Consider the following 26,118-nt stretch of genomic DNA (forward strand, 5'->3'; position numbering starts at 1 on the left):
GTGAGTGCTGATCACAAGAACACTCCTTATACTGCGTGAAGCGCAATATTGCTCAAGGAGCACTGAAAAAATGGACTGGACTTTCAACATCCTTTCCAGTCCCACCAAGCAGTCAGAACTAAGGAGAAAGAGGAAAACCAATTGATATTTCTTCCCAGTGGCCAGGAAGGAGAGAGAAAACAGTCAATATTCTATATCAGCAACCAAGAAGGGAGAGGAGAGAAAGGAGGTATTGTGTTTAAATGGAGATGATTAGTGCCAATAAACAATCATGTAAAATTGACATGCTTGGGGACGTCAGCATAATAACATTACATCAATTTATAATAGCATTGTGTTTTGGATGACTGCAATCTCCTGTTCCAAATGCTGCAGTAGAATTTCAGGACAATAGCATGCAAGTTATTGGCTCTCCAGAGACTGTTAGCTGACTAAATGGCTTATCAGCCACACAAAGTTCAGGATCATTGGACTGGTATGTAGTCTCTCTTTAGTACAAAAGTTTCTGTATTGTGGGGATTGTCTGCTTTTGCAGCACTTAATTTTATATAATGATTGCTGTGTATAACTAGGGGACAGAGGAAATAAACAGGATACCATCAATGAAGAACTTGCCATCCTTTCAAAGACCTCTATATACATTTTGATTCCCTGTAATGTTTCATATTTAAGGCCCACATTCACAAAGACACTTAGGTACCTAAACCCCAGGTTTACATGCCTAAATCTGGGTTTAAGCACCAAAATCCCAGTTTCAGGACCACTGCAATGCACAAAACTGCCACTGAACCTGTAAGTGCCTAAACTCATTTGGTGCCAAAGTGTGTGTTTTGTTGTTGTTGTTGTCAGTAGAAGTTACTGCCTCTGGGCATACACATAGCTGCTACTCTAGCCATCTGGATGCCCATCTCCCACCCAACCTCCAGAGCAATTCACAAATTTGGATAATTGGGACACCCAAAGCATGGAGTTGCATATCTGACCATCTTGGCTAATAGCCATTGATGGAACGATCCTCCATGAACTTGCCTAATTCTCCTGCCTAATTCCCATTATAGTTTTGGCCTTCACACCATATTCCTTGAATTATATCAATGTGGCCTTTTTGTTTAGACTAACTTAGTCTTTCTGTCTCCCTTTGAACCTTTTCCCATCAACATTTGTTGTTATAGGTAATTATGACATTTTATGAATTTTTCACATACTCTTACAGATGAGCTTAAAATTAGGGTAAATTTATAGGCCCAGTTGTCACAACAGGTTCCCAGTTCAAGTCCCCTCCCCCTCCATCTGATAAGAGAAGGGTTTTGAACAGGGGCCTGCCATCTCAGTTGAGTGTTCTAACCATCAGGCTACAGAGTCATTCTCATGCTTGTGCTCTTCCCCTCTGTCTCTGGCCCAATAGCTTTGTTTTTTAAGTATTTTCACATTAAGAGGGTTTCCTTGAGGAATCTGCCATAAATGAAGGGCTGATAGTCCTATTATTAGAGTATCCTCTGGGACAGCACATTTTATCCTAGGAGGATGACATCCTTTGAAGATTTTCACTTTGTATGGAAAGTTTCTGTTTTTGCCTCTGGGTGTAATAAGTTATTTTTCATTCAAAATACTCCAGGAGTGCTTTCAGTCATAATATCCTGAGGATGGAGAGAAATTTGGTATTTAAACTGTGGTAGTGGAGGATTTGCAGTACTTATTTAAATAAACAAAATAGAGATGACAGCAGTGGAAGAGCTATTGAAAGCAGGGATGTCTGCTGACTAGCAGGGAAGTCTGCTAGTAAATAAACTAGAAATGCTAGTAAATAAACACAACTATGACAATGTTAGCATCACAGACTTGGTGGGATAATACGCATGACTGGAATATTGGTACTGACGGGTACAGCTTGCTCAGGAAGGACAGGCAGGGAAAAAAAGGAGGTGTTGCCTTATATATTAAAAACATACATAATTGGACTGAGGTTGAGATGGAAATAGGACACAGACTTGTTGAAAGTCTCTGGGTAAGGATAAAAGGGGTAAAAAACAAGGATGATGTCATGGTACTACAGACTACCTAACTAGGAAGAAGAGGTGGATGGGGCTTTTTTTAAGCAACTAACAAAATCATCCAAAGCACAGGACTTGGTGGTGATGGGGGACTTCAACTACTCAGACATGGGTTGGAAAAATAACACATCAAGGCATAGACTATCCAACAAGTTCTTAGCATGTATTGGAGAAAATTTTTTATTTCAGAAGGTGGAGAAAGCTACTAGGGGAGAGGCTGTTCTAGATTTGATTTTGACAAATAGGGAGGAACTGGTTGAGAATTTGGAAGTGGAAGGCAGCTTGGGTGAAAGTGATAATGAAATGATAGAGTTGATGATTCTAAGGAATGGAGGAGGGAGAACAGCAAAATAAAGACAATGGATTTTAAGAAGGCAGACTTTAACAAACTCAGGGAGTTGGTAGGTAAGATCCCATGGGAAGCAAGTCTAAGGGGAAAAACCATTGAAGACATTTGGCAGTTTTTCACAGAGACATTATTAAGGGCACAAGAGCAAACTATCCCATTGCATAGGAAAGATAGGAAGTATGGGAAGAGACCATCCTGGCTTAACCAGGAGATCTTCAATGATCAAAAAGATTACTTCAAAAAGTGGAAACTATATTCATCCTTTGTAATTTGACCTAAACAAATACTATAAGTATGTAGGGACAAAATTAGAAAGGTCAAGGCACAAAATGAGATCAAACTAGCTAGAGACATAAAGGGTAATAAGAAAACATTCTACAAATACATTAGAAGCAAGAGGAAGACTGAGGACTGGGTAGACCCATTACTCAATGGGGGGGGGGAATAACAGAAAATGTGGAAATGGCAGAGGAGCTTAATGACTTCTTTGTTTCAGTTTTCACCAAGAAAATTGGTGGTGATTGGACTTCTAACATAGTGAATACTAGTGCAAATGAGGTAGGATCAGAAGAGGCTAAAATAGGGAAAGAACAAGTTAAAAATTACATAGACAAATTAGATGTCTTCAAGTCATCAGGGTGATGATGAAATGCATCCTAGAATACTCAAGGAGCTGACTGAGGAGATATGAGCCATTAGTGATTATCTTTGAAAAGTCATGGAAGACTGGAGTGATGCCAGAAGACTGGAAAATGGGATGATATTTGCCCATCTATTAAAAAAAAAAAAGGAAATAAGGACAACCCGGGGAATTACAGACCAGTCAGCTTAACTTCTGTACCTGGAAAGATAATGGAGCAAATAATTAAGCAATCAATTTGCAAACATCTAGAAGATAAGGTGATAAGTGATGGCATGGATTTGTCAAAAAACAAATAGTGTCAAACCAACCTGATAACTTTCTTTGACAGGGTAACAAGCCTTGTGGATGGGGGGAAGCGGTATATGTGGTGTATCTTGACTTCAGTAAAGCTTTTGATACTATCTCACATGACCTTCTCATAAACAAACTACGTAAATGCAACCTAGATGGAGCTACTATAAGGCAGGTGCAAAACTGGTTGGAAATCCATTCCCAGAGAGTAGTTATCAGTGGTTTACAGTCATGCTGGAGGTGCACAATGAGTGGGGTCCCGCAGGGATCAGTTCTGGGTCTGGTTCTGTTCAATATCTTCATCAATGATTTAGAAAGTGACCTAGAGAGTACACTTATAGAGTTTGCAGATGATACCAAGCTGGGAGAGGTTGCAAGTGCTTTGGAGGATAGGATTAAAATTCAAAATGATCTGGACAAACTGGAGAAATGATCTGAAGTAAATAGGATGAAATTCAATAAGGAAGGACAAATGCAAAGTACTCCACTTAAGAAGGAACAATCTGTTGCACACATACAAAATGGGAAATGACTGCCTAAGGAGGAGTACTGCGGAAAGGGATCTGGGGGTCATAATTGACCACAAGCTAAATATGAGTCAACAGTGTAACACTGCAGCAGAAAAAAGCGAACATTATTCTGGGATGTATTAGCAGGAGTGTTGTAAGCAAGACACGAGAAGTAATTCTTCTGCTCTACTCCATGCTGATTAGGCGTCAACTGGAGTATTGTTCAGTTCTGGGCAGCACATTTCAGGAAGCATGTGGACAAATTGGAGAGAGTCCAGAGAAGAGCAACAAAAATGATTAAAGGTCTGGAAAACATGACCTATGAGGGAGGATTGGGGGAAAAAATGGGTTTGTTTAGTCTGGAGAAGAGAAGACTGGGAGGGGACGTAAGTTTTCAAGTATGTGAAAGAAAGGAGGAGGGAGAAAAATTATTGTTAACCTCCTGAGGATAGAACAAGAAGCAATGGGTTTAAATTGCAGCAAGGGAGGCTTAGATTGGACATTAGGAAAAAATTCCTAACTGTCAGGGTGGTTAAGCACTGGAATAAATTGTGTAGGGAGGTTGTGGAATCTCCATTATTGGAGATTTTTAAGAGCAGGTTAGACAAGCACCTGTCAGGGATGGTCTAGATAATACTTAGTCCTGCCATGAGGGCATGGGACTGGACTTGATGACCTCTCGAGGTCCCTTCCAGTCCTATGATTCTATCTCCCACCGTCATTTTGTGTTTGCATGATCTTTAATCAATAAACAATTTCTAGCAGAGTATATATGAAGCGGTACTTCACAATTGCAAGAGTCTACTCCAGAGAAATATTTAGGAAAACTAGAAGCCACCATCCCAACCATTTTTAGGTGTTGATCAGGAAAGAATGAATTTAACATGTAATACAGATATAATAGTTAAATGAACAGTAAGACTTTATGGGCAGTACGTTTTCTGGTAATGATTGCATCATGTTGTGTTGCTACTCCATGAAACCAGAGTGGTCTACTGCTCCCTACATATCAGATTGTGATTGCTGAACATTTCCCTACTGCCTTCTTGTAGGGAGAATAAACCTCCCTGGATATTAAATAGGGAAGGATCCAGGAAAGCAAGTGTAAGTGTTCTTAATAGAAGCTGGCATAGCTAAGGCTTAGCACGTCTGCCTAATAATTTCTAACATAGCAGATAAAGAGAGACTGACTCACCCTGCAGCAAGCATCCCTCCATCATTGCCTGCTATTAGATTATGGTTCAAATAAAATTGCCACTTACCTTTGATTTCCCCCAGTCCCATCAAATCCCTCTGCAGCTTGCTATGAGGAATTCCTTTTTATTCCTGTGACTGTAAGATATGGAAGATAAAAGCATAAGCACAAGTTTGATGTATTTGTTAGGCATGGATGGGAGATAGTGATTTCATTGTGCTAATTGACTACTGCAAACACCTCTGACTCTGTTGTACAAAAACTCCAGGTTCCCTCTGGGAGAACACCATAGGAAGTTGCTACATCACTATATCTTTGAGTTTGGGCTATTCTCTTAGTCATAATGGGCTTTGCTCTGCCCAACATTTTGTACCATATACAATAACTTTTGTTTTGGGGTAGATGTAGCAAACTTTTGCATTACAATCCCATGGTACATTTTTGAGAGTCCTGCCTACAGGAAAGGCTTCTGAATCCAGATATTCTCTCGTACAGGAGAGTGCATTCAGATTTGCCAAATTGATGGCTTCTATCTTCCACAATTTGTCTCAATTTAATCTGATGTAGACCAGAAGTTCTCAAACTTCATTGCACCATGACCCCCTTCTGAGGACAAAAATTACTACATGACACCAGGAGAGGAGAACTTAGCCTGAAACTGCCTGAGCCCCGCTGCCCCGGGTTGGGAGGCCAAAACCCGAACCCTGCTGCCCTGAGCGGGGCAAAGCCAAAGCCCAAAGGCTTCAGCCCTAGGCAGGTGGCTTGAAACCTGAGCCGTACTACCCAGGGCTGAAGCCCTCGGCCTTCAGCTTTGGCCCTGGGCAGTGGGGCTCAGGCTTTGGTTTCAGCCCTGGGCCCCAGCAAGTCTAACGCCAGCCTTGGCAACCCCATTAAAATGGGGTCATGACCCACTTTGGGGTCCCGACCCACAGTTTGAGAACGGCTGATGTAGACTATTCCCACATCTCCCACTCTCATTTCCTGAGTCTGTGGGTGTTGCTGGCAGCTTCACTGTGGGACTATACTGAAATACAGATCTACAAGCCTAACTTTAAGCACCCATTTTTTAATATTTTGGCCAAAATGAAGTAAATATTTTAAGAAATTACACAGCAGGTGTAGGAAATTTTCTTTTCTCCCCCAAACAAAGTTATGTATTTCCTTCCCTTTCTGTCGTCCTCTACCTATTTCTCTGTCCTAGGTATCTAATTTTATCTAACTCTGTTATTGACAACTCTGTGCTGTGGGGTCCTGATGGTAGACAGGTCAGGAAGACAGACAGACCTGAAGGATGCATCACATTTGTCCAGCTATTGAATGTGCATTTATGGCAGAATGTGCCTGTGTGTGTATGGGAAGGGAAGTGGTTGTGTTAAGATGAGTAACAGTGGTGTGGGGAGTGAAGGAAAGAGGTGGGTGGGAAGAGATTCCTCTTTTCTCAGCGGGAATGGGTCAGTCGGCTTTTGTAAGTCTTATTTTGCTGAAGTTGAGTGTGTGTCAGGAGAGTGAAAATAAAGCATGGATAGATAACCGAGAACCTTTAAGGTCTGTACTAAAATACAATTAATAGTAATGATACTCAAAAATCATACACACACAAATAAAATCAGAGTCCCTTCCTCCTATAACTATATAATTATTGGCCTAATTAAACACCTTATGCTATAGACCAAATAATTTTAAAAGTATTGATTTAGGAAAATAGAATGGGATTAAGGTGCAATATTTCCTGGTTTTTCATCCCCCAACATAACTCTGGTTTACACCTTTGTTGCCCTTACTTGTCTTTGGTTTCTTATTGTCACTAAACTTTTAATAATTTTCTCACATTTCTGAACTGACCTCATTGCTGATATTAGTTTGATATTTTTTCTGTCATCCCCTTCTGCAATAATACATGCTGCAGAACTACAGTAAGCAGTCCAGTAAAGTAATAAATTACCTTATTTTCCTTTTCTTTCCTGTAACTGAGTGCCAATTAGGCCAGAATATAAATGCACAGCTGATGCCACATAATTCATGAATTCCACCTTTTCCTTGAGGCAGAAACTGCCCAGCTCAAAAGAGGAAGGAGGAAGAGAAGGGAGGGGGAAGTGATAGGAAAAACCTAATCCCTTATTACTGTTTTGCTTAGCACTATTCTGTAGTTACTTTTTTAAAGTTAACTTAAGTATCACAACAGGAGGACCTTGAGGCCCCAACCAAGACTGAGGCACTATTGTGCTAGGCACTGTATAAGCACCTAGTAAGAGACAAAGCCTCTTTCAGTCTAACTACACTGAACAAAAGATGGGAGAGGGAACAGAGATACAGAGGTAAAGTGACTTATCCATTGTTATACAGCAAGTTAATAGAGCCAGAAATGGAACCTTGTTCTCTTCAGTTCCAGTTCATTGCCCTGGCTGTTTGATCACACTACTTCAGATAATCAATTTCCATTTCCAGAATTTATAGAATAATTATTTAGAAAATGTGGGATGGGAGTCTACTTCAGATTAGATGCTTCCTTACCCTTTTTTAATTGCTACTCACATTACCTAAACTCTACGATGCCATTACTCGGATGAATGAAATGGGATTATTTTCTTTCCAATTCTGCTCTTAAATGCATTTCTGACCTTCCCAGTTATCACACAGATGTTTTGTAGGAAAATGTTATAAGATTGAATACTTTATTTTTCCCCACAGCCCATTTGAAATGGAAGGATTAGAAATATCTGTTTGAGCATATCCATTTGAATGCATTAGTTTCTTTAAGTTACTCTGTTTTTTGACATTTTCTCTTCAAGATAAAATTTCCACATTACTTAGACGCTATTATGCATGCAAACCTGTCACTTTTTAAAAATGTTATTTTAGTTGCATGACTGCTTTCGGAGTTCTCACTAGTCAGAGAAGCGGGACCAAGAAAATTGTTTAAGGAAACCTACTTGCAGACTTTTCTTCTAATCAGGATCATTGTACACACATTAATTTAAAACCACAGGGCCTGATGCTGTTCCTATGACAGTTGGTGGCACAACTCCCACTAGACACATTTCAATAGTTCACACCAAATGTGCTCTGAGCTGCTTCGTCAGGGAAGGAATTGATAGTAATTCAAACATTGTTATAACATTCATGTGTGACTTTTCTGCACTTTATTTGTTTATGCAAAATGCTTTATCTCCTGATTTACACTGCAGTTGGGACAGAATGGAAAATTCTACTGAAAGCTTTTGAATTTGAGACGTTTAAGGCTGGGAGTCCTATGATCAATTTTCAGGACGTTGATTCTAGTGCTGTTTGTCCTGGTTTCATAACAATGTATGCTAGTTTAATCATAGATTCATAGAACTGGAAGGGACATCGAGAGGTCATCTAGTCCAGTCCCCTGCACTCATGGCAGGACTAATTAGACAAAAACCTGTCAGGATGGTCTAGATAACCTGCTCTTAAAAATCTTCAATGATGGCGATTCCACAACCTCCCTAGGCAATTTATTTCAGCGCTTAACTGAAGTTTTTCCTAATGTCCAATCTAAACTCCCCTTGCTGCAATTTAAGCCCATTGCTTCTTGTCCTATCCATATTTAGCTTGTAGTCCACTATGACCCCCGGATCCCTTTCTGCAGTACTCCTTCCTAGGCAGTCATTTCCCATTTTGTATGTGTGCAACTGATTGTTCCTTCCTAAGTGGAGTACTTTGCATTTATCCTTATTGAATTTCATCCTATTTACTTCAGATCATTTTGAATTTGAATCCTATCCTCCAAACCACTTGAAACCTAAGTTCCCTCTAGGTTGCGCAGCTGCCTATTAAACCCCACATGGGCTCAGGGCTGTGGTGGGGAGAGGCGCCTCTCCCTGAGCCCCAAGCTGCTGCGATGAGAGAGGGCTGGAGAGAGTGATCTCTCTCCACCACAGCCCTGGGGCAGCCTGCACCCCAAACCCTCATTCCTGGCCCCTCCCCCCTGGCACTCCAACCCTCTGCCCCAGCCCTGAGCCCCCTCACACATTCCGAACCACTCGGCCCCATCCTCACCACATGAATTTTGTTATGTGCACCAAAATGAAGGCGATGTCACACATCACCTCCATGTTGGTGCACATAAAATTAATTCCACACATGGACATAAAAAATTAGAGGGAACACTGCTTGCAACCACTTCCAGCTTGATATTGTCCACAAACTTTATAGGTGTACTCTGTATGCCATTATCTAAATCATTGATGAAGATATTGAACAGAACTGGACCCAGAACCAATCCCTGCAGGACCCCACTTGTTATGCCCTTCCAGCATGACACTGAACCACTGATAACTCCTCTCTGGGAATGGGTTTCCAACCAGTTTTGCACCCACCTTTATACTAGTTCCATCTAGGTTGCATTTCCCTAGTTTGTTTATGAGAAGGTCATGCGGGACAGTATCAAAAGCTTTACTAAAATCAAGATATACTACGTCTACCACTTCCCCCCCCTGTCCACAAGGTTTGTTACCTTGTCGAAGAAAGCTTTCAGGTTGGTTTGACATGATTTGTTTTTGACAAATCCATGCTGAGCATTACTTAGCACCTTATTATCTTCTAGATGTTTGCAAATTGATTGCTTAATTATTTGCTCCATTATCTTTCTGGGTACAGAAGTTAAGCTGACTGGTCTGTAATTCCCTGGATTGTCTTTATTTCCCTTTTTATAGATGGGCATTATATTTTCCCTTTTCCGGTCTTCTGAAATCTCTCCTGTCTTCCACGATTTCTCAAAGATAATCACTAATGGCTCAGATATCGCCTCAGTCAGCTCCTTGGAAATGCATTGAACCCAGGACATTCAATAAATAAAAAAGAAAACATAAGCCCCGCTGAAGCTAAAGGAGTAACTCCATTAGATGTGAGTAAGCAACACTCATGTTTGATTCAGGCCAGCGTCTGAAGGGAAACGTGTTCCCAGTGTTAAGCCAGTGTACTACATTAGCATATTTGGGTTCCCGTTCTTACCTATCCATTGCTGCTCTTTCCTGTAGTTCACTCCAAATTCCACTGAGGTCAATGCCAACTTTGATTGACTTCAATAGGGGTTGGATTGGGCCCCTTGCTTGCATTGTCTTCATACTTTTTCAAGCTGCTGTAAATCTTGTAGAAACATCTTTTATCAAACTACTTCTTAAAGTGCTCTCTTTGCAATTTGCTTTTTGGGGAAAGGTGTTAAAAAAAATTTTGTATAGCTCAACTTTAAGTGAACAGATTGCCCTTGAATGTTTGCAGAAATACTTTTAAGTGACTGCATCAACGTAAGTGTCTGTTTAAAGGGAAACATACACTCAATATCTGTCTTTTAAATTGAGTGTATCAGACATTCCAAGTTCAGTGAAATCTAACTGTAAAATCTTCAGTAGTGAATACAGAGAAATTGAGAGGCAGATTCTGTATTACTTCAGCAAGATGTAGTCCGCACAGGAGAGGGCAATCAGAGAGCCATTTATAGCTCCCTAATTCTGAAGTTACTGCCATTTGGCCATGGTGTAAATTAGAGCAGCCTAAGGATTGCTGTAATTTATGCTAGCTGGATATGGTCCCTAAGGGTATTTCTATACAGCAATTAAACACCCATGGCTGGTCCATATCAGTTGACTCAGGCTTGCAGGGCTGTAAAATTGCGGTGTAGACATTTGGGCTTGGGCTAGAGCCAAGGCTCTGGGACTCTCTCCTCCTCACCCCCACAGGATCACAAAGCACAGGTTCCCGCCTGAGCCCAAATGTCTACAATAAAATTAAACAGCCCCTTAGCCCAAGCCCAGAGAGCCTGAGTCAGCTGACATGAGCCAGTAGCAAGTATTTAATTGCAGTGTAGACATACCCTTAGGGACCACACAAAAGCTGAGAATGAACAGAGTGAAAATGTGGGCTGCCATAATGCTAATTCACCTGTTTTTTTTTTTCCCTCCATCATGCTCCCTTAGGGTGACCAGACCTCCCAATTTTGATGGGACAGTCCTGATTTTAGGGGACTTGTCCCGCGGGACGCACTTTGTCCTGATATCCGGGGGACCGTGGCAAGCCAGCGCCACTCACTTGTTCTTCCGGGGCCCCTGGGGCAGCGCTGCACAGCTGAGCTCCCAGCTGGTGCCTGCCTGCCGGCCAGCAGGACCCTACAGAATGCAGTTGCAGCCAGAGGCACACACAGAGGTGAGGCAGGCAGTGAGGAATTCTCCGCAGCTCCGCTGCATGCTGGGGGGGCGTGGCTTGTAGACGCCGGCAGTGGGCAGAGAGACTGAGTCCCCCATCCCTTCGACCCGACCCGCCAGCGACGCGACCTCCCTAGGCTAGGAGCCAGAGCGGGACCTGCCTGCTGGATGCTTGCTGCATGCTGCTCCAGGTAAGCAATCAATGGATCAACTTACTCCTGCTTTTGCTGCGGCTGTATGTGTGCCTGTGGGGGGGATCTGCTGGGAGGCAGTGAGAGCGCGGGGTGCTGGGGGGGGGAGCTTTTATAGAGTCGCCAGGTGCATCTCGCAGCCGCTGGCTCCGGCCTCCAGCAGCTCCAGCTCCGCCGTTCTGCTCTGCTGATACAGGGGGCTGCTGGCCCTGGTGGGCATGGGGGCAGGGAGCCATGTTCTTTCGGGATGGGGCTAAGCATAGCAGTTCCTACACCCCCCAGCCTGCTGGGAAGCAGCTCCTCTCTTGTGAAGGAAGGCGCCAGTGGGGGGTGGGGACATTGAGTGATTGAGGAGGGGGGGTGAAAATAAAATAAAAAATAGGGGAGGAAAGAAATAAGCCAAGGAGGGCGACTCTCCAGCAGGGTTGGGGGGAGGGAGGTTCAAATTGTGACACATGTTCTGATTCTGAAAGATTTCGATGAATCCTGTGTGCCTCAGTTTCCCCTATATTTTGCATGGCTACCCAGTGGGGGGATGGCCAAGAAGGTGTGAAACCTGGCAGCTGAAGGGGGGACTTCCAGGGAGGGTGCGTGGCGAAGCGACTCCGATTCCGAACAGCTGCGGAGAAGGGAGCGGTGCGGGCTCGGGGGAGAACCCCCCCGCGCTCTCCCCAGCTGGGGGCTGCAAGGCTTTAGGAAACGGGGCGAACCTGGTCCTTACCTCTCTTGTTCTTGCCAATCTGCCCCAGCTTGGGGGGCCTCTTGTTCTGCCTCCCCCCCACGAAGAAGTTGATGGTAAATCAATGTGGGCTTGTGCAAAGGGCACCACACACATGCCATGCTCAAGGATCAGTACTGGAGAGAGTGTGCCTTCTGAGGTAGTGCTTTTCACCACCACTGCATGCAAGGCAGGGGCTTGGAAGCCACCATCTATCTAGCCCATGGCACAGACAAGATAACTAGTCTAATCAAAATAAAGCTTGGATGTTTTCCCTTAGTACAGACTGCAGGACTGATCCCACATTCTGTATTCAAACTTACTGATTACAAGTGAACACATGGTGCAACAAAGCCTCATAACGATTAAAAAAATTTCTGCACTGTGAGCATGTTGCAGCTGAGGGTAGAAAAAGCCTGTATTCCATATGCTGTGGCCACACCTCAGGGTAAGTCTACATTGCAATTAGACACCTGCGTCTTGCCCAGGCCAGCTGACTTGGGCTCACAGGGTTCAGGCTAAGGGGCTGTTTAATTGTGATGTAGACATTCAGGCTTGGGCTGAAGCCTGGGCTCTGTGAGGTGGGGGGTCCCAGAGCTCAGGCTACAACCTGAGCCAGAATGTCTACACTGCAATTAATGGTGTGGCCGGGTGGGTCCGCTGCCCCTGGCCCTCCGCCCGCTCCTGCTCACTCGCAGCTGGCAGACAGGGTCACCGCTGGCCCTGCAGCCCCAGCGGCCCGGCGCGGGAGGTGGGGGAGTGTCCCTCTCCCGACTGGATTCAGTGTGGCTCAAGGGGGAGGGGGGGGTCATAAAGTCTTGTAAAAACCATCCATTCGCACACACATAGGCGAGACAAACATTGGTATGGAAAGGATGATTTGCATGCAGAGTCAATGATTATTCTGACCAGTATATGGCAAATTTTGAAGATTAAAAATAACTTTAGCCACAAATAACACATCAAAGCTTTAATGCAAACCTGTATTTGATTCAAATTATTTATGCTGTGATATTTTAAACATGCATCCCCTCTTTAGATGGGCGTGATCAAAACTGACAGGCAAAATACAGTGAGCAATGTCAATTAAACTTTATGGGTAGAGAGGAATGTATGAAGCAGAAAGATGCCTACAATGGCATGTAGCTGATCTGTGACTTCTAGGAGCAATACCCCTGCAGCCATGGATGGGGCACTAGATGAGGAGGGCTCTGAGGGCTTGTCTACACTATCCGCCTCTGCACATGCTGATTCTACACAGGGCAGGCTGGGGCTGAGCGCTGCTAGGCTGCTGCACAGTTCAATTACCCACATTAGCAAGCAGGGATTGCACCTGGCAGCATACATCTGCTTGATGTACAATCAGAACGCCATTGTCCCGATATTCAGGTAAAAGTTTACATTTGGTAGTAAAATAGAAAATTAGTTGATTGGGAATGTCCTATTAAACCTGATTGTGATTGGTTATCTACTGGCATTTTTGGTTTTTCAGGTTGTTTTCCGGTGTAACGCAAATTTACGGTAGTGTACAGTTCTGAACCACAGTGCATACCATAGGACAAACTACAGTGGGCACGTAATAAGTAAGAAGCACCGAGACTGCACAGTTCTTTTCAGTGGCTAGCTAACTAGCTAAAGGGCTTCAGCCAAAAACTCAACCTGAAATGGCAAAGACAAGGGAGGAGCCAACTACCGAAAAACAAAAGAGACAGTGCAGATACAGGACAGAATGGGAAGCCACTTACACCTGGATTCGGAAATCCTATGTGTGTGATTCAAAAGCCTTTCGTAAATCATGCAGGAAGGAATTTACCATTTGCCATGGCGGTGAGTCTGATGTTAAGCATCATGCTGAAACAAAAAATCATGGACAAAACACCCAGACTCACAAGAGCAATACCATGGTCTCGCATTTTTTTCAGCAAGCCAAATGAATCCTTCAATAACAAGGTTATCACTGTTGAGCTAACTCAGGTTTACCACACAGTAGTCCATCAACACTCCTATCGCTCGTCTGACTGTGAACTTAAACTGGCACCTACCTTCTATCCAGATTCAACTATTGCAAAGCACGTCAGCTGTGGCCGGACTAAAATGGAGGCATTACTCAAAAAAGTGCTGTCACTGCTCTCAACAGAATTTTTAAAAGACCTCAGCAAGTCAGCTGGTCCCTATTTCTCAGTTGCCCCAGATGCATCTAACAAGGGCAATGTGAAAACTTTCCCCTTATCACTGAGATACTGGACACCTGAACATGGGGTCCAAGATAAACTGTTTGGTCTCTTCGCTTTGCTCATAGAAGTCTCAGAGGCAATAAGCAACACATTACTTGAAAAACTTGCGACACACAAACTAGACTTAAACAAAGTGTCTTCCTACTGTGCTGATAATGCAAACCTGAATTATGGAAAGCGGCAATCAGTGTACCAGAATTTAAAAAAACAAAATGAAAATATCTAGCCAGCAAACTGCCCTGCCCATATTGTGCACAATGCCATGAAACATGGTAGCAATACCCTACAAGTTGACATTGAGACTCTGGTGATTAAGATGTTCAATCATTTCAGCAGATCTGCTAAGAGAATAGCAGCACTGAAGGATATGTTTGACTTTGTGGATATGGAGTATGCCACTTTACTGCGCCATGTTCCAACGCGCTGGTTGAGTCTTTTCCCAGCTGTAAACAGGCTTGTAAATACGTGGCAGGCTGTTAAGTGCTACTTTGTTTCTCTGGGCAGTGAGACGTGTCCAAAATTTCTATGGATGCTGTTCTCGGACAGGGAAAATAGTGAACAAGGTGAGGGGCCTAGCAAAGTTGCGGTTCATCTGTTTTTCCTCCAGAATGTCCAGAAAATCTTCAATGATACTCTCATTTTCCAAACAGAGCACAGTATGACAGCATGTGAACTGTATGCCATAATGAATACTCTGAGAATTAAACTTCAGCAACGGAAAAATGACATTCTTTGGCTCCAAAGTTGAAAGTGCACTAACTGAGATGCTGCCTGTTACTGCTGCACGTCTCCAGAAAGACTTCCTGAACTTTTACGATGTGTCGATCCTATATTTGGAGAAATGGTTTGATTTTTCAACAGCTGGCTACTCGTTCAATACCTAGTGCTTGAACATCAAAGTTAATAGGGTATTCGAATTCAAGGATCTGTCTGCAGTCGTGACAGCTGTAAACCTTCAGAAAACAGTGGCACTTGATCAGCTCTATGATGAGTACTGTATCATCAAAGACATCAACTCCAAGTTGGAGCTTGGAAACTATTCAGTTGGGGAACTCTGGTCTCAAGTGCTGAGAAACAAGGACAGGAGCACTGAATTCCTGAACATGGCAAAGCTGGTGTCCTACGTGCTCAGTATACCCGTAAGCAATGCATACTCTGAGCATGCATTTTCAATCATGAAAGGTGCATGGACTGATGTCCGGAATTGAAGCAGCATAGACTTGGTGCGGAGTGAAACCCTTGTCAAAATGAATTTCCAGATGAGTTGCAAGGACTTCTACAACTTTGTGATTGCCCAGAAGCAAGTTATGGCTATGGCAAAGTCAGCCAAAAAGTACTATCTGAGAGATATGCAAATTGGGAAGTTAATTTATTGACTGAATAAAAAACCCGGCCCTTTACCCCTGTTGTTTGTTTAGTGTACAAATAAATCTGTATGTTTAAATATGTATTATGACTAAGTCTATAATTTAGACTCACTGATTCCAAACCTCTGTGATGTAGTTTGCTTCAGCTGTCAGTAGCTGAAGCTGGGGCTGAAGGCAGGACTGGGGGCCTCCCCTCTGTGACTGCGGCTGGAGCCAGAGCTAGAACCGGGACCCTTCACTCCTCTGCGCTGCAACTGGTGACTGGGTCTTCTTGGAGTCAAGTTGCTTGGGAATGCAGCCCAAAGCTGGTGGTAAACTCCATCTAAGGCTAAATACTGGCACGAGACCGATAGTCAACAAGTACCGTAAGGGAAAGTTGAAAAGAACTTTGAAGAGAGAGTTCAAGAGGGCGTGAAACCATTAAGAGGTAAACGGGTGGGGATAGTGGGTGGGGGTTCCCCTGGGAGGGGAGACCTAGCATGTGGGTACTGCCAGGGGGCAGCACCCAGAGCAAAGGGCACCGGGGTCCTGGGAGGGACACGGGAGCCAAGAAGGAGAGGACAGGTGGATCACCAGCCTGCAGAGGGTGCTTCAGAGGCTGGAGAGCTAATTCCCTGGACGACCAGCAGGAGGCACCGCAGGGGTTGCATCTGCCCTGCAACCAGAATCCTGCGCCCCTGTCCTGCAGCTTCAGCCGGGGGCTGGAGCCGGAGCCTTCTGCCCGTGGCTTCTACTGGGGGCTGGAGCTGGGGCCATGAGTCCTTGCCCTGTGGCTTGTGGTGCGGGCTGCAGCAGGGGCCGTACAACCCCTCTTGCAGCTTCCTAGGGCCCCCCCCCCCACCCCGCTCGCCCAATGTGTCCAGATATTTCAGTCTTGCGATCTGGTCACCCTATGCTCCCTATGCCCAAGTATATTGAGAAAATAGAAACTGGCTTCCCTGGCTTTACACAAGCTGTGAGGTCACTAACCCTTGGGGAAGTCTTAACTGGGCAGCTGTGGCCAGATTCTGTATAGCCTGAATGCTGCAAAGAGGCCAGTTCAGGGAGAGGAACTCTAGCCCAAGAGCTGACTAGATATGGTTCTTTTTGTGTAAGTACTTTACTAAAAAAATAATTTTTGCAATTTTGGTGATTCTGATTTTTAAAACTTAAATCTCGCAGAACCCTCCCTCCCTCCGGTGCCTGCCATTAAATCACCATTTCAAGCAGTAGTACTTACTTCATAGTGTAGAAGTTGGAAATCACTTATCTGACCATCAGTTTTAAAGTAAATACTTATTGTTGCTGTCTTTGTTCTTGCCACTGGTTTATTTATATCTTCTGCCACTGCTGTTAAGTGTGAAATGGATGCATTAGTTAAGAGCTACTTAGTGATTTAGGAGGGTTTAGAGAGGATGGAAAACTTGGTGTGCCAGTCATCAGAGATAGTTGAGCTGATTGAAAATGAGGACAGCATCTTTCAATAAGCTCATTTCACTTTCAAGACTTATGAATTGAAGTAAAAGGTGCCAGAATTTTCCAAAACATCTTAAGATTCATTTCCTCTGCCTCATGATGGAGAGTATTTCTTTTACTAGACTGCTGAATTTTTACTCCCGAAATCCCTAGCAATTTAAGACACCATTTTTAAATATTTGTGGAATAGGTTGAATATACTTTAGAAACTAGTAATAACTGCTTACACTTTTTTCATCCTAAAGAAACTATAGAATACTCTTATGCATAAACATGTTCTGCAATTTATCTGTTATCCTTGCAGAATGATTTATAATGACTAGAGGCAATCTATGATGGTCCAAAAATGTGACTTCTGAAAGCTGAGTTGGCAAAATTATTTTTGCTTCCAGATGAAGTAAAGCAATATCTAACTCTGGGACTCCTTAATATGTAACTAACGTAGTGGGAATTATATCCTGTCCCCACAGAAGGACTCCATCTGTGGTTGCAAATGAAAATGCACCTTTGAGGCATCATAGCACAATTGGGAATTTAGAAACTGAACAATGGACATGTTTGAAATTAAATATTCATGGTCTCAAAAGCCAAGCCTATTGACAGCTTAAATTAGCAGTTTAATAACATTTGTCTATACTTATTTTTACAGGCTAGGCAAATCAACAGTAGTGCAGTTTTACCACTTTATGAAATCCCTTTTTCACTACTATGCTGAAATTATTGGTGTCCGTGTATTAAACAGAACAAATATGACCAGACACAAATGCGAAATACTACCAAGGGACTGTTCTTGAAATTCAAAAACACTGATTTCATCAGGAGATAAGCAAAAAGTTTCTTTCCCTACCATTAGGAAAGCTATTAAATAAACACCACTTCAGATGTTGTTAAAATCACTGTGTCATCATTGGTCAGGATATACCTTATTTTAAATATATAAACACACAAAGCCTTTTCTGGTTCCTGTAAAACCAGTGGAAATGCACTATATTGTCACATTAAAGTAATAATATACATTGCCATATTTTTAATTAAGGAGATTCTAACCTATTATAGATCCTAACAGTGAAGGATGCAGTGAGTTTCTAATCTAGAATTTCCAAGACTTGGTTTAAGTCTGAAAGAAAAGAATAATGCACTTTGTGTTTCATCTGGCATTTATCTAGAATTTCTGTATTAAATTCTGGCCCCACTGAAGGTAATACAAAAACTCCCACTAACTCCAATGGAGCCAGGATATTTTTCTCTTATTCTCTTTCTCTTCTCTCCCCTCCCCCCTCCTCACTCTTGGGTTTTATATTGCCACCAATCACAATAATATTTGAGTGCCTTCCATGTAAAAGGGAATGCAGCTGTGGCAGTGGTTCATAGACAGAAATATCTTTTTAGCTGGTGCTTGATCTGTTCCTTACTATGAAAATAAGGAACAGGGCCTTAAAATGACATGGGAAGCTGACTAGTAGCCAATAAAGGGACTTGAGTACTGGCCATATGTGCTCAAGAAAAAGGTGGAAAGTAGCCTGCTGTACCAGTTGGAGCTTGTGCATTGTCTTCACATTCAGCTTCAGCTACAAGTCACTGTAATCTAGCCTGGTGGTGACAAGTGTGTGGATTACTGTGGCCAGGGAGGAAATTTCCTAGCGAGCTGGAGGAGAAGTGTTCTGTGACCATATGGTTGTCTTCTAAATGGGTCAGTACAAGCAGGCGAAATCCCTGGAATGATAACACAGACATGTGCTCAGTAACAATAGAAGATGTTTCTGGAGTAGCAGCCGTGTTAGTCTGTATCCGCAAAAAGAACAGGAGTACTTGTGGCACCTTAGAGACTAACAAATTTATTAGAGCATAAGCTTTCGTGGGCTACTGCCCACTTCTTCGGATGCACTTACTGTAAGAAGGCACAGAGGCAGCACCCCTCCTGAAGCTGGTGCTGCTGATGTTCCTTCCCTTAGACCGCAAACACCCTGCCCCCCAAGCTTCCTGAGTGGAGATGTCCTTCCTCTCTGGGAGGAGCCCTTTAGGGTCTGTCTGTGGATGTGCCACACACCCAGACCCAGCCAGTACAGTAACTCTGTAACAGAGGGTATTTCTGAAAACTGATGCTACCTGGTCACCCAGGCTTATCAAGGTGTCAGAAGACCCTGAGGCTTCACAGACCTTTGCAAATGGGGGCTGTAAGACTTGGATAGAAAGTGGAGACACTGTCTTGGCCAGCTCTTTGAAGCATTTCTCCTTTCCAACCAGCATCACTTGAGCTTGCTTGGGCTCAGCTTGAGCCAGCTGCTCCTCATCTAAGAGGTGATTTCCTGTTGGCATTGTGACGTTTTAATAGTGTCTGGGGTTGCATCAGTTGAGAGTGAGATATATAGTTGAGTGCTATTGGCATGCTGATGGAAGCCAAACCCATGGCATCTCATTATATCTCCCAGGGATCACAGGTAGATATTAAAAAGAAGAGGGATAGTATGGATACATGTGGAACCCTGCAGGCGGGGGCCCTCAGAGGAGAATGAATTGTTTAAAAATATTATTTGCAAAATACATATCTTATGATGAACACTCTATCTCGATATAGATAAATGCAAAGTGTAGATCCTCAGATGGAATAAATTATCAGAGCTCCATGGAAATTAATGGTGCTGTGACAATTAATTCCAGCTGAGGAGCTGCCTCCTTGTGAACAATATATTAGATCCCACAGATACACAGTAGAAGGACAGACAGTTGATGGGATAATTAAGAAAAAAAAAGTCTTGGCAATAACTTTTAAGTACTGTTGATTGCTTGATAGTAGTAACAGTATTACTAATAACTATTTGGCTCTGATTAAGGAAGGTACTTAAGCATGTGCATAACTGTAAACACATGAGTCAATGGGATTATTTGTGCATATCTGCCAATGTACAAGTTAGGGCTAGTCTACACTGGCTACGCTAATTTAACATGCCTTTTGTGGTCGCGGCGCGGCACAGCACGGGGAGAGAGCTCTCCCAGCACTCTAAAAAACAAAAAACAAAAAAAACCACCTCCACGAGGGGTGTAAATACCAGCGCTGGGAGCCTGGCTCCCAGTGCTGGTGCATTGTCTACACTGGCACTTTACAGCGCTGAAACTTGCTGCGCTCGGGGGATATTTTTTCACACCCCTGAGCGAGAAAGTTGGAGCGCTGTAAATTGCCAGTGTAGACAAGCCCTTATATACGTGCTTAAGTACCCTCCTTAACTGGGGCTGCTATTATGGTAGTAGCAACTAAAAGCTTCAGTCAAGACTGAGGTCTCATTGTACTAGGTTCTATACAAACACATACAGTATGTGGGCCTTGTCTTGAAAAGCATATATAGGAGTTTATTTAAAAGGGAAAAAACATAATGTATCTCATCATAGCTATAAAGTTCAGAAAATAGCAGTTGTGAATGTCCAACAAAAGCACTTAATTGGTATGTAAAACATAAAATCATTTGTAACCATGAGTAAAGAATGGCATGCATTGATGGTCTCCACTGTGGGCTGATAAGCAAAATGATACAGCAAACAACCACCCAGCAAACCAGCTAGTCCATGTGTTTTATTTCATATTTTACCCTTTGCATAAAATAGTTGTCTGAGTACAAATTTTATGTAAATTTCCTGATTTTTCTTTGTTTTTAATGGCCTACCACAGGGTGGCGTGGTGCTTTTAAGGAAGGTGGTTTTAGCACTCACTTGTGTCTGATTAGCTGTCTCCCAGGTGATGGATCTGAGTTCATAGCCTGCAAGTCATCAGGCGTTCAGATAAAAGGCCTGTAAGTAGATCAGCTAGGAAAAGAGACCTGCAGAGAGTAGAAGACCTTAGGACAGAGGAAAAGTGTTTGAAGGGAGCTCTCCACATAGGTGGAAGAACTGTCTGGAGATACCTCCTGTGTGGGTAGGGGCACAAACTTTGAGGAGGAGGGGCTAAGCAGCAATACCTAGCTTATCTGTTTGGTCTGTTGGACAGTGTTCGTTTTGAGAAATAAATCCATCCCTGAAGAAAGGGGTTGAATTTCCGCTGCAGTTGGAGTTTTATTTGATGCACTGGCCAGTGAGTCAGTCATTTTGTTTTAAACATTCACTGCTGTAAAATATTTGATCTCTGTTGACTTTATGAATGCCTTGCAGAACTCTGAAAACCTGCATTTAATTAGGTCATCCTCTCCTCCATGAAATTTTTCTTTCTCAGTACTATAGTGTGGGGAGGATAGGAAGAGCAGGATATAAATGATCATTCTATGCATTCACTTCTCCCTGTTGCCAGTTGAAAGCTGACATCAAACCACAAAACTTATTTTCCCTAGTTAGAACACTGTTTCTAATTTTTTTTAAAAAAAACCTTTGATATTTATCTTTGTTGCCCTATACAGGGTAGTATATTACCTGTAGTAAGAGGTCCAACAATGCATGCAATATTCCACATGTTAATCAGGGTCCTTATTATTTTTGGGGTGTAGCGTTAGAAATCAGTGGCGTAGATTATGCACCCTTTGCTCATATGGATGAGTGTTTCCTCATGTGTGGACTGTTTATGTAAATGCCCACCAGGGTGAATAAGGACTCTAAAATATGACCCCATCTAGAGTTGGAATAGGAAAGATGTAGTAGCGTGTCAACCTCAAGAAAATTGGAAACAATGTCCTAGATATCGGAGTCAAAGTTTTCATGTAATGTAGAGGAAAATTTAATTCTTCAAAAGACTCAATCTCCATGTTATTTAGAAAAAATTTCATTTCCTGACTTGACATACAGGTTCTGATCATACTCCTTTATATGATGTACACACACAACTTGGAGACCCACTTAGGTTTTCCTAAGCCAGGGAAGATGGATTGGTTTCTGACTAACTCTTAGAACCTTGGAGTTATGAACACCTCCGGAATGGAGGTTGCTTGTAACTCTGAAATATTGATTAGTCTGAACAAAATGTTATGGTGGTTCTTTCAAAGTTTATAACCGAACATTGACTTAATACAGCTTTGAAACTTTACTATGCAGAAGAAAAACGCTGTTTTTAACCATCTTAATTTAAATGAAACAAGCACAGAAACAGTTTCCTTGTCAAATCTCTTTTAAACTTTCCCTTTATATTTTTAGTAGTTCACGTTTAACACAGTACTGTACACTATTTACCATTTTTGGGTGTATGTGGGGTCTTATCTGCTGCCTGATCACCTACATCCGGTTCCAAATGAGGTGTGTGGTTGACCAGCCAGTTCGTAACTCTGGTGTTTGTAATAGAGGTTCTACTGTATTGCCATTTAATTTTTTTAAAGCCATTGTCTATTACATCTATAGAGACGTTGACCTATGGCTGTGGAAGAAATGACCTAGAAAATGTAAGCAATATAGCTATGTCTTTTTTTTTTTTTTTTTTTTTTAAAGCAAAATCTCATTCTCTGCAATGCAAACAAGCTCTTGAGCACTACAGTAACCTGTCAGGAAATTAACTCCAGACCTAACAAAGATTTTTTTTTTTTAATTAACAATTCTTAAAAGAAAGCATTATATAGATGCTAATATCTTCAATGCACTGTACAAGCATTAGCTAATTAATTTAAGAATCTACTATAATTATCTCATTTTATTCACAAAGCTTGGAGGGGCTCAGACTTGTGCAGAATACAGATGGCCTTAAATATTTATAAATAATAGCCATGATAAAAGTTACAGGGTAGATATTACCAAAAACATTAAGCCTAAACTGTCCTTTGCTCCATTTATTGATTGAAATCCTAATTTTAGATGATTTTATGTACGAAGTGCCTCTTTCAGAGCCCTTAATGCAACCTAATATAGTAACGTAAGAACCACCGTGTTAAAATTTCCATTCAAAGGATTCAGTACAAAAATGCAGAAAAGGCAAGTTAATAAATATAAAGGTAAAAAACCCACCAACAACAAAATTGTCTCGTGACAAGTCTGAAAAGCAGGAAGAGACACAGCCTGGGACAATGACTTGAGATCACAACAAAGCAAAAGTGAGATCACCTGCCAACCTAACTCACCATGTTAGGATCCCTAAAAGGTATCTTCTTTGTGATAACACTTACTGAGGTGATCTTTACCAAGGGCGGGTGCAAGGATGTTTTGCGCCCTCGCGAAACTTCCACCTTGTGCCCCCCCCCCCCTTACTTGCTGCAGGCGGCCCTCCCCGCGCCCACCCTGCCCCAGCTCCCTCCGCCTAAATGCTGACAACGACCGGGGCGGCCGAAGATCCGGCCGCCGCGGTCGCCACCGAAGGACCCGAAATGCCGTCCCCCTCCAAATGCTAGTGCCCTAGGCACCACCAGGGCTTACTTGGGGCTTTGAAACCTCACAGAACCAACTTACTCAGTTCACCATTTTGTAGGTGAAAATATAAAGAATACAGAGCAGGCATAACATATTCATGCTTGCTTAAATCAGTGAACAGAATAAAATAAAAGTGGTGGTGCTGCCCTATGGAAGTGATCATGAGAAATATGTTGTTTGGAGATCATCACAGTATATAAGGTCATAACTAGAGCTGGACGAAAGTTTTTGGATGACATTTTTTTAGATGATAAATGCAGATTCAGTAACACTTAATGATATACAGGTGCATGTTGGTTTTGCTAAATTTTGTGATGAGGAAAACAAATTCCAAAAAAGTCAAAACTGTGAGTGGGCTGGGGTGCAATGCAGAGAGAGGGTAGTGCATGTTAAAAGGACATTCATTCATTGGACTTCCGTACCACAAGATGGGAGACTGAAGCAAGGGACACTGACCAACATACGGTGGTGTGGGTGTTTGCTTAATGGTTACATGCTTTTGAATCCTGGTTGTGGTGTTTTCTCAAACTAATGCTGTGTTCCCTTTCCTTTTTAATAACGTTCCTTTTGTTATACACAGACTCATTGCTTGTCAGTGGGGAAATATTGCCTCTCGGAGGCGCTCAGGGATTGTGTTTAATTTTCCCAGGTTATTCAGTGGGGCCTTGAGCTGCGTCTCTTTTGTATTAAGAGGAACCCCTAGATAGTGAACCCAACCCTTGTGGCTGCAGACACCACCTGGCCAGAAGGGTTACGTATGGATTTAGCGTGGTGCCTAAGCTGTCTGATGCCCGGAGAGGATAGCTAGCAGACATAGTGCCTCCCTGCAGCCTGGATTTCGGCTCCTAAGTCTGTAAGCGGGCTGGGTCTTAGTTTGCACCACTTTCATTGGCATCTCCCATTGCAGATAGCTCCCTGTCTACCATGCTGGCTTTTGTGGATCCAATTCTTAAGCACTTGTCTCTCCCCATTCATTGCATAGGGAGCCTAGACACCTGACTCAGGCCTTGTCGATCCCATTGTTGTTCCTGTACATTTCTAGATAACTAAAAGTTAGACACTGGCATTGCAACACTTTGCATTGCAAAGTCCCTTTGTGGATCCAGGGCTGGATGTTTTGCAGGTGTGTTCTGCCTTATCCCATGCTGTTTACGTTGCTATATTTGATCGTTACTCACAGCTTAGCTTGTTGGATAGAAATGCCCCCAGAGTTGGTTTGGATGATTTAAAGGTGTGAATTTTGTTGTAATTCCTGGACATGGTGGTGGAATTAAGAACTTTTCATTTTCAATATTCTGAAGTTAAGGTATATATTGTATAAAAACTAAGTAAATCCTTCTCCTTTGATTCACAAGGCTAGCTGCACAGTTCATAGATTTCAAGGTTAGAGCCACAAAGTATTTCTGTTCTATTCCTCACCTACTTACTCACATAATGAACAAAACGATTATTCAAAAATAGGCTGCCACTTCAGACTCACCAGTCATATTTTTATCTCTGCTGAATTCATTAAAATCCAGGGCATGATGTAGTGCCTTGTTATTTGTAAAACCTTTTATTTGTGGGTTTGGCATGGAAGCGATTGAGATTTTATTTTTTAAGTGGTAAGAATTTTGTTTGTCAGTTTGGATTTTGGTTAATTAATTAGCCGATTTCAATTTTGTCCATGTGCTTAAAGGAATCCAATCAGTTCATTCTGTAAACTTAAACTAACTTTAGCAAGGGATTCTACTTTTGTTGTTCATCTTAGAACTTAGTATGCAGTCTGTTTCATCTGAGGTAGCTTGAAGTAGACAATTAATTTAGGTTCATGTTTTCCATCCTGGGCCAGGGTGTGTGGACCTCTTCAGGAGTCCCAGACTAGTTAAGAGGGGTAGAGAAGAGGATCAATCTGAGCAGGAAAAACTGTAGGGCTCTAGATCCACCCTGCACACGTGCAAAGCAAACCACCTATTTCATTGGGAAATAAAGCACCGGTTGGTAGAAAGCTACTCGTATATCCTCCTGTGCTCCTGTTGTATCACATGGTATAACTGGCTGCAGTAGCAGCTAACGTGTAGTGGAAGCCCACCAGTCCAAGCTTCTCTCCTTTGTCAGGGCCTCCAGCTCTGTTTCAGGTGGCAGCAATAGATGCCCTTCGCTCAAAGGAGCCAGTAAAGAGGAGTGGGGTCAGATTTATCAGAGAGTAGAGTGGAGCACAGAGGAGCAGAGTTACAAGAACACTTGTAAAAGAGTAAGGCTACATCTACACTACAGGGGGGAGTCGATTTAAGATACGCAAATTCAGCTACGTGAATAGCGTAGCTGAATTCGACGTATCGCAGCCGACTTACCCCGCTGTGAGGATGGTGGCAAAATCGACCTCTGCGACTTCCCGTCAACGGCGCTTACTCCCACCTCCGCTGGTGGAGTAAAAGCGTCGATTCGGGGATCGATTGTCGCATCCCGACGGGACGCAATAAATCGATCCCCGAGAGGTCGATTTCTACCCGCCAATTCAGGTGGGTAGTGTAGACCCAGTCTAAGAAAGGAAAAGGTTGAAAAAGGAAGCATGGGGGGAAAGGAATGTCAAGGTGGGAGAAGGAAAGAGTCCAGAAACAAACATTTAAAAAAAATAAGAGGGAAAAATAGAGAGAATAAAGTAGAGC

At 42.8% G+C, this 26,118-nt stretch overlaps 1 protein-coding gene and 1 long non-coding RNA gene across 2 annotated transcripts in view; both read left to right on the plus strand.

Moving 5' to 3' along the window:
- KCNH8 (potassium voltage-gated channel subfamily H member 8) overlaps positions 1-26,118 on the plus strand; it is a 343,253-nt gene that overhangs the window by 55,223 nt on the left and 261,912 nt on the right. The window lies entirely within an intron of this gene.
- Positions 15,844-21,395, plus strand: LOC117872376. Its single transcript, XR_004644474.1, has 3 exons — positions 15,844-16,123; positions 18,971-18,972; positions 21,383-21,395. It is a non-coding gene; the product is annotated as an uncharacterized LOC117872376 (long non-coding RNA).

The sequence above is a fragment of the Trachemys scripta genome, chromosome 2 (genome assembly GCF_013100865.1).
Source record: "Trachemys scripta elegans isolate TJP31775 chromosome 2, CAS_Tse_1.0, whole genome shotgun sequence".
NCBI classification, from domain to species: domain Eukaryota; kingdom Metazoa; phylum Chordata; order Testudines; family Emydidae; genus Trachemys; species Trachemys scripta.